The 8312-nt window shown below is 45.2% G+C and overlaps 1 long non-coding RNA gene across 1 annotated transcript; it reads right to left on the reverse strand.

The window, feature by feature from the left end:
- Positions 1-5384: 5384 nt before the first annotated feature.
- Positions 5385-7204, reverse strand: LOC118171029. Its single transcript, XR_004753012.1, has 2 exons — positions 6930-7204; positions 5385-6179 (listed from the first exon to the last, which is right to left on the reverse strand). It is a non-coding gene; the product is annotated as an uncharacterized LOC118171029 (long non-coding RNA).
- Positions 7205-8312: the final 1108 nt, after the last annotated feature.

Genomic DNA, 8312 nt, shown 5'->3' on the forward strand with positions numbered 1-8312 from the left:
TTTTTTTTTTTTTTTTTTTTTTTTTTTTAACTACAACTGAATCTTACAAATGATTGAAACTGGAAAGGATAAAATTAGATTCCTGAACCTTCATCCCTTTTTAGAACTAGACATGAAAAAAACTGCATCCAGTTTTGTTAAATATTTTTTCCACATCTGGTGTTCAGTCAAAACCATAAGAAAAGTGCTGGAAATCTCACAAGAAGTCTCGTACTCTTGTGATTTCCAGTCCAATTTTTGCAGCCACAGGAGATCTGTATAGTTCAGATAAGAATCCGAAGCAGCAGCCAAACCCAAACTGCGAACCTCCTGAGGCTCACCCCACCCACAACAGCTTATGTCTTTACCCATCATTTGCAGCAGATGTTCTCCTAAATTCTCCAGTGAGATAAATTCCATTAAAAGTTTCAGGAGAAAGATTGTAAGATACATACAATACAAAATAAAAGTGTCCTAAGCAGCTCATCGTGGCCCCTTAAGCTATTGTTAAAGACCCTCATAGTCTATTGATTAGAGTGGTTTGCTTCTTCTTACTACTCATTTTTCCATGCGGGGCTTTTGGGCTTTTTGATCTAAAGGCCACTGACGTCAATGAGAGTATTTCCATTGTCTTCAGTGGGCTTCAGATCAAGCCCTTGACAAACTGTTTCTCCCATAGGTCAGTCTGTAGAGTGTGGGTTTCTGCCAGCAGATTGTCCCTAGAACATTTCACTGTAGATTTACAGTCTTTATAAAATTTTTAAATGAAGTTCTATAGTTAGATTCATATGGTATATCATAAATTACAGCAGACTCTGCAAGCTTGAGTTTGAGATTTTTTTTTTTTTTTCATTTGGCTCTCGGGGAACATATAGTTTTTTTCCATAGGAACTTTTCTCCAAATGCTAATTTTACCTGCTTTTTGCTATTGTGCAACAGAACCTGTGCCTTTCTCAAGGCCCAGCTCTCTGAGGAAGGTTGCAACTGTGGAAGCGATGGTGATGTGAGCAAGCAGAGTCCCACCATCACTGTCTTGATCTTAGTTGGTAGGGCAGGCTGTTCTTTGGGTTCCCCGAGGTGCTAGTGAAACTAGTGAAAAAGAAGGCAAAATTTTCAGAGTATCCTTCTGTCTTAAGGGGTAGTTAAAGCTGCTTTATCAGAGGAGCATCCTCCATCCAGCTCTGCCATCAAACCATTGAATGATATACCCCTGGAGAGGGAATAATCTTCATTCAGAACCTTGTGCACATGAGCACCAGTCTTAACTGGGACCTCTTTATTTCAACACTTTCCAAGGCAGCCAGGCAATGTGACAGCAAGAGGACAGCTCTCTGACATCCGAGTCCTAATTAGATTTTCCATCACCAGAACCTAAATTAAAGAATTCAAGTGACTTTACCTTGCCCATCTGCAAAGTGGGAGCAATAATTCCACAATACCTTTTCAGAAATGCTTTGAGGCCATGAACTCTGTCTACACAGAGTAGTACTGTTCAGTAGTAAATGAAATCTGTTTTCACTTCCAAAGCTATGGCATAAATTACTATAGGCAGAAATCCAGCCTAGCAGGCAGTGAACTGGATGGGGCCCACTCAGTTTCTTCCATCTTTAGCTTTGATTTTCATTGTTCTGTTTCATTAACAGAATTTCCATGTCTCTCTCTCTCTCTTTTTTTTTTTTTTTTCTTTCTCCCCTGTTGTAATTTTCCTAAGTTGTTAATTTGCCAGCAGAGAGAATGGCCTCATAATTGTATACCAGATTCTCCAAGCACCCACAAGAATCTGAACAGATTTTAGCAGACTCAGCGTTTCCCTTTTTACTTCTCAGCCCCTGTATATATACAAAAGGGGGATGCAGAAAGGCTGTTGCTGTGTTCCCACTGGAGAGCCATAATCTGGCCACTTGTTTTGTGCTCAGAATGCATTTAATTCTGCATGCTATGTCCTTAAGGCCCTGCTGATAAAAATCAGCACAACTTCCCCCCAGTTGATGGGGCTGTGGCAATTGGCAGTGCCGGTTCTGAAGGACATAAATGTCACTCTTCTCTTCCCATGCATTTGGCTAGCTGGAAGATCAAAGGCCTTCATGAAAAACAGATATGAGATGGGAGACTCCTTATTTACTCTATTCTCTGTTTCGTTCCTTTTTATTTATAAGAGAGAATATTGACTCTGCCCACGTCACCTCCACAAGCAGGAGACTGGGGGAAATGGCCATAAAAACATCAAATAGATATCAAAATGGTTCAGGTGACTTTTCCAGCTTTCCCCTTTGCCCTCCCAAGCCCTAAACCCTACCAGAGACTGGTTCCACTCTTGGCCTCTTCCCCAGTCACCATGTCAGAGGCTGCCTTTATGCTGCAGATGAACAGATGTTTCACCACCGATAGCTCTGATTCATGAAACAATTTGAAAGAAATTAACAGCAATAAATTTGATTCAAATCCTATTTTTTTCCCCAGTAGCAGAGTTTGTGACTGTGTATGAACGCTCCCACTGGAAAGAGAACTGGGAAGATAAAAATAGATGAAATGAATGAGAGATTACAGGATAAAGTGATGGCCACTTACCAGCCGAGCAAGATTCACTGCTCAAGGCTGATGAAGTCTCTGCTGACTTTGGGGTTTAGCAGCAGAGAAACTGCTCCATAATTTCTGTTCAGCCAAGCTCTCTTGGAAATTACATCTGACCACCAAGTATTTCCTCAGGGCCCTGAAAGAGTGGATGTTTGATGACAGGAGCCTCGCCATGTGAGATCTATCAGGTTGCTGGGGTAGGTGGGGTTGGATGACCCAGGTTTTATGGAGCGAGGTGAGAAGGGTGAAGTGGAAACCAGCACCTAATGCAGCCGTGGTATCCCCTGCCTTACCAGCCTCATCCCAGACACCCTGAATTCCTTACCCAGGAGTTTCCTGTGGGGAATTAGGAAAAAGCACATAGCAGGACATTATTTGCACGTATCTGAATTTAGGATTTCCTCTGTGGTTTGGTTTTACTTTTCATGAAGGCCCTGTTTAATCTCCACTTTCAAGATATGAACAATCAGGCACAGAAAGGTTAAGAATTCAGCCCAAGTCTCCAAGCCAGAAATAAAGCTCATTAGTCCTTCATCCACAGGGAGCCCTTCGCTTCCGTCTCATCCGAACTGCCATACGACAACCGCCGTCAAAGGCATCTCAAAAGAGGAGATCAATTTTATAGCGGTTTTACTCTTTGAAAGCACAAACAGGCTCTCCATTAAGAACTATAATTTATCTAACTGTGACCACTGACTACAGGTCTATGAAATGTATCTAAATGGATTGCACGGAGCCAGAAAACTCAGCCCAAGTATATATGGCACACACATAACAAAGCTCTGCAAATCTGAAAATGCATAGTATCAGCAAGTGCTCTGGTTTTCTGGACTGATTTGGGAGGTAGGTAGGCTTAGCTGAAGGCTGTGGTTTCTAAATTGGACATGGTTACCTAAAACTATTGGAAATTTGAATTGCATGTCAGATGTCTGGAATAAATGGACTCAAGAGACATAAGAAAAAACATGTGGCCCAGTATTTTTTTTTTTTAATGTCTTTTGGAAGCTGTTTAGATCTCATCTGGGGCTTGTATAGTTTCTTTGTTTAGCAATTCTGAATTGAAATTCTTTATAAAGCTTTGTTAATTAAAAGGTAAAAACTTGATTGTTACACAGAGCCCTTCATCCCCATTGCTGCCTGTACACTTTCCAAAAGCATATTATACTTTCCAAAAAAATAAACTATCCTTTGAAAACTAGGCAGGAGGGCCATGTTATTTACCTCAAATCTACCAAATTTAAATTCCAACCAAACCGTGGTGGCCTGACCCTTTTCTAACTCTGCCAATAGCTGTTGTATCCGAGCACGACGGCTACAGTGCTCCCCCCGAGGCCCTGGTAGCAAGGCTGACCCGGGCTGCACATCTTTAGCAAGAACATCCAGTGCAATTATGAAGATTACAAGCAATAGATTTCCTGCAAATTGCAGCCATCTCTGGGGTGAAATAGATCACCTGCTCCATGGCACACAGCCGTACCTTCCCCCCGAGCATGAAAGACTGGAACAGACACCTGAAGGCCCCCTTCTGCAGGCCGAGTGGCTAAATCTGCATTGAGTTGGGAACTGGGATGAGATGTTTCCCAAGGCGGAGAATTTTTCAGATTTGCCACATCTTGGAGGTGATATACAGCTTCCTGTGCTCACCTTGGCATCTCTCACCTCCCATTCCCACAGCCCAGTAGTATCGTCACACCCTTCATATTTTTGTTTGCGTATTTGAGTTCAACACCAGCAGAGAGTTCAACACTCTTGCCCCACACTCTTTTCCTTGCAGATCTTCCCACTCCTGCTGTTCATTAGTAAGTGCCTGACACAGTGCAGATTTGTTTGATGCTTTCCTACTTTTTTTTTTTTTTTTTTTTTTTTTTCCCTAGTGCCTTCTGAGGGCTCTGATTCCTGCCAGGGTGCTGCCTCCTAATATTAAGGGACGGGATACAACACATGGAGAGTCATGAATAGGGTTGGAAAAATAACAACACCTCCCCAGACAAACTCCATCTCTTTTGACCTAATATTGTTCTACGCAACGCCAGAAACTGAGACCTGATCTATAGCTCTTCTTCCGACAAGGATGCATGCTGAGGCCTAGATTGCTGAAAATTTCATAATAACAGCAAAAATGACTTTTTGCTCTACAAGACCTATTCCTCGTCGAGCTTTTGCATACTGTGGAAAAGGCAGAGAGTCCATGTGGGCTGACCAGGCAAACCCTGCAGCTCCGGTCAGCAGAAAGTGGTAGTTGGTGCAGCTGAAGTTACATTCTCTGAAAGCTTTAAACTGTACCAGCTAAAGCAGAGTTAATGACAGCATATAAATGTCATTGGAAAAAATTACAGCCCTTATATTTGCTTCTTTTGCGGGTTTTAAGGAATCTACTTCCAGCCTTGGCTTTCGGATATATATAGGTTTGTGCAGATTTGGCAGGGTTAAACTGCCAGGGGTAAGAAAGGACATAAACTTTTGGAAGGGCTCTGACACCCCCCTCTTTCCCACTCCCAGCACACAGGCATGCCAGAACATTATGGTTTCTTTTAGGCCCACGTAATTAAATGAGTGATGAGGAATTTCTCACCAATATAAAACTGAACTATTTGTTGCTTAAAATAAAACCGTACCTTTTTGTTTATTTATTTATTTTATTTTGTGGAGACGGGGTGTCCAGGTTGTCAGCTGGTGTCGATCAGCCTGCTCTGGGACATCAGATCTTGCTTGCTGGGGATAATGCCAGGAGCATCAGGAGAGCATGGTCCAACCCCAGCAGGTCTGAGGTTAGGAAGGGACCATTGTGGTGACCAGAGGAGAAGCAGTCTCTATAAAACCCTTATTTTTTGATGAGTTCTTGTGTTCAGGCAGGAATCCTCACCCAGGGCAGCTTGGGGAGGGCAGGGGGGTGACTGCAGGGAAGCCCGTGCAATTTTTCTCCCCGTTTAACAGACAGCCTCGGGTCATACTTGCCAAATTTTGCGAGCAGCAGCTAGATTTATGAGCCCCAGGAGCTCACTGTGCTCCAGCTGATGAGCTGCACGACAGAAGAGCTGGGGTGAGCTGAAAAGCAGAGGGAAAGCAGAGGCACCGATGGGGGTCAGGAGTGACGGCCGGGCCCTGACAGATACCAATGAAACCAAGTGCAAGCCGGGGACAAACCAAAAAGGACCAGAAGGGGGATTTGGGGCTCTTTCTACAGCCCCTCACTTTTTAGGGGTGAGAAATGCTGCTCCCGGCACACCGCCTGGGCTGGCTGAGCTTGCAGCAACAGCCCCTGTGCAAACTGGGTGCTTGCAACGTTTGTGCAGGCAAACCGGGGGTGGGGTGGAGGGGGCAAAGGGGAAGGAGGAATAAATAAATAAATAAATAAATAGGAAAAAAGAAAGCAGCAGGAGAGAAAATCCTGGAGGACATGGGAAAAAGAGTAAGTTGTCCACAGGGTGTCAGTCTTGACCCACATTTGGGCCAGCACCCAGCCTTGTCTGTGGCAGCAGGAAATGGAAGATTTTCGTTCCCTAACGAGCCTCCGAAAAGGCAGAAGGCTCCAAAAAAGCAGGGTGGCACCTCTGGGCGTGCAGCCTCTGCCCCCGCCTGCCCCTGCTTTGTCCTTTGCCAGGGACAGGATTTGTACGGGCGTCCTCCTGCAAGAATGGAAAGGGGGTGGAAGAAAACCCTCTCCCCCCATGGCCAAACTTTGCACCATTCTGCCCCAAACCTTTACCGCACGCACCACCTCAACCTTTAAGGATTATTTCAAGTTTCTCTGAAATCCCCCTGTACTGTCGCCCTGTCCCTTCTCTCCAGCAAACCTTCTGTTTCACAGCACTGCCTCATGGAAGATGTGATAGTACCACTTTACTGCACGTCCTGAACCAGGTTAAATTAAGTATTGATAATCTTGAGCTTTTGGGCTGAGCCCGGGCAGGGCAGGACTGGGTGTGTGCTGCCCGTGAGAGCTGCAGGGGGATGCGGTCGGCCACCAGGCTCCGAGGGGCCGGCAGGTGACACGGATGCTGGGGTCAGCAGCGCAGCAGCCAAGGTACGGGCTGCAACTTTTACAAAGCATCAGCAGAGCGTGAATTATAGTGTGACCTCCTGGCAAGTTTCCTGGAGCGGAGGACACACCGGCGAGAATGCTATCTCCTCTTCCAGGGCTGGCTGGGACAGGATTTGTGTGTAGTGTGTACAGCACGTAATTCATCAGGCTAGCATTTGCATAGCATGAGCTCAGCACTGCAGCACTCTGACATTTTGAAATATTCTGCTAAGGGCTCGCCGCTTACTTGGGGCACTGCATGGGATACATCCCAAAAGGGATGCTGTCCCCTTGCACAGCTCCACCCCCTGCTTGGAGGAGGAGCTCCGAAAAGGTCTAAATCCATCAGTCTTACCTGTCTGCAACTCCCTTGTTTCTGCAATGACTTCACACTTTTGCCCCAGGGCTGTGCTTTTAGGTGTGCTCAGTAAAATTTTCGTGTGTTCTTTTTTTTTTTTTTTTTTTTTTTTTTTTTCAGGCCATCTTCCTTAATGTGGCTATCCTTAGCTTTTATGGAAACACCTGCAATATGCAAACACAAACGTATAAATCTCAGTAATGTGAAAAAACTACTTCATGGAGCCGTACAAGAATGCAGCCATGTGACCGCAAAACTTCATTTACAAGTGCCTAAATATAGATCATAGCATGCAGCAAACCCAGACTTCAATTTTAAAAGTGAGGGCACAGGGGAGAGTGCAGAGTCAGCACTTCTTAAATAAGAAGTTCTTCTTGTACTAATTCATTTACAGCAGCATCTTCCTTTGACACAGCAGATTTGCATCGCTGAATCCTGATCGTGGAGACATAAAGATTTTTATGGGAGTTGGAAATAGCCTCCATGCAGGCACTGCTGCACCACCGCCGACCTCCGTGCCCAGACAAGGGCATGCTGCAGTTTGTACCGAGTGAGCCGCACAGGCTTTACTCCCCCCGTGTGCTTTTATTTCCCTCCAGGGAGAGGTTTGGTTGTGCAAGAAGCCCGGTCTGCTCTGGGACCTGCTGGAAGAAACTCTCTGCAGTGGGCAATGCTGAATATTGAAAGGAACCAGAGGGATCTGGGGTGATTACCAATGAACAAAAAATATTTCTAGCTTCTGTAATATTTCCCCAGCCAATCTGACCTGCACAGGAGGGAAAGTAAAACGATCACAAAAACAGCTCAGAGTGAACACAGGTTTGGAAGCCAAACCTGCTCAACTGAGACCACCTCATCCCATTTCGATTCCCCGGTTCCAGTTTGCCCAAATTGCCTCCCAGCACCAGCGGCCGTGATGGCTGCCCACGGTCACAGGTAGTGCACAGGAGGCTGCTCAGCACCATGCAAGGGGAGCAGAGGGCACACAGGCTGACCGGCGAATAGTGGATATATCCTCCACATAGTAAGTCCCACACACCATTCTAGGATGTTCTATTGCCATTCTCTTGGATGCTGTTAGGTATTTTATTAAACTTTTTCAGATCATTCTTCTAGGCTCACAGTTTCCATAGAAATGTGTTTTAAATTTAGGAAAAGTCAACTGACCCTTGAAAAATCACTGGAAACGCAGCAGAGAGGCAGTGCGGAGTGTCCTACCCCACCTACCCTGGTGGAGCAGCTCTGCGGGGACCAGCGAAATGGACCCAACAGAGAGACACTTTTCCACTCTGAATCCTCATCTGGGAAAGCACTGTTATTTAGGAACAGGATTTAGGTGTTATGGCATCAACGGAACCTAAGCAGATGCCTGAGTGAATC

This window comes from Oxyura jamaicensis, chromosome 8 (assembly GCF_011077185.1).
Source record: "Oxyura jamaicensis isolate SHBP4307 breed ruddy duck chromosome 8, BPBGC_Ojam_1.0, whole genome shotgun sequence".
Taxonomy (NCBI): Eukaryota; Metazoa; Chordata; class Aves; order Anseriformes; family Anatidae; genus Oxyura; species Oxyura jamaicensis.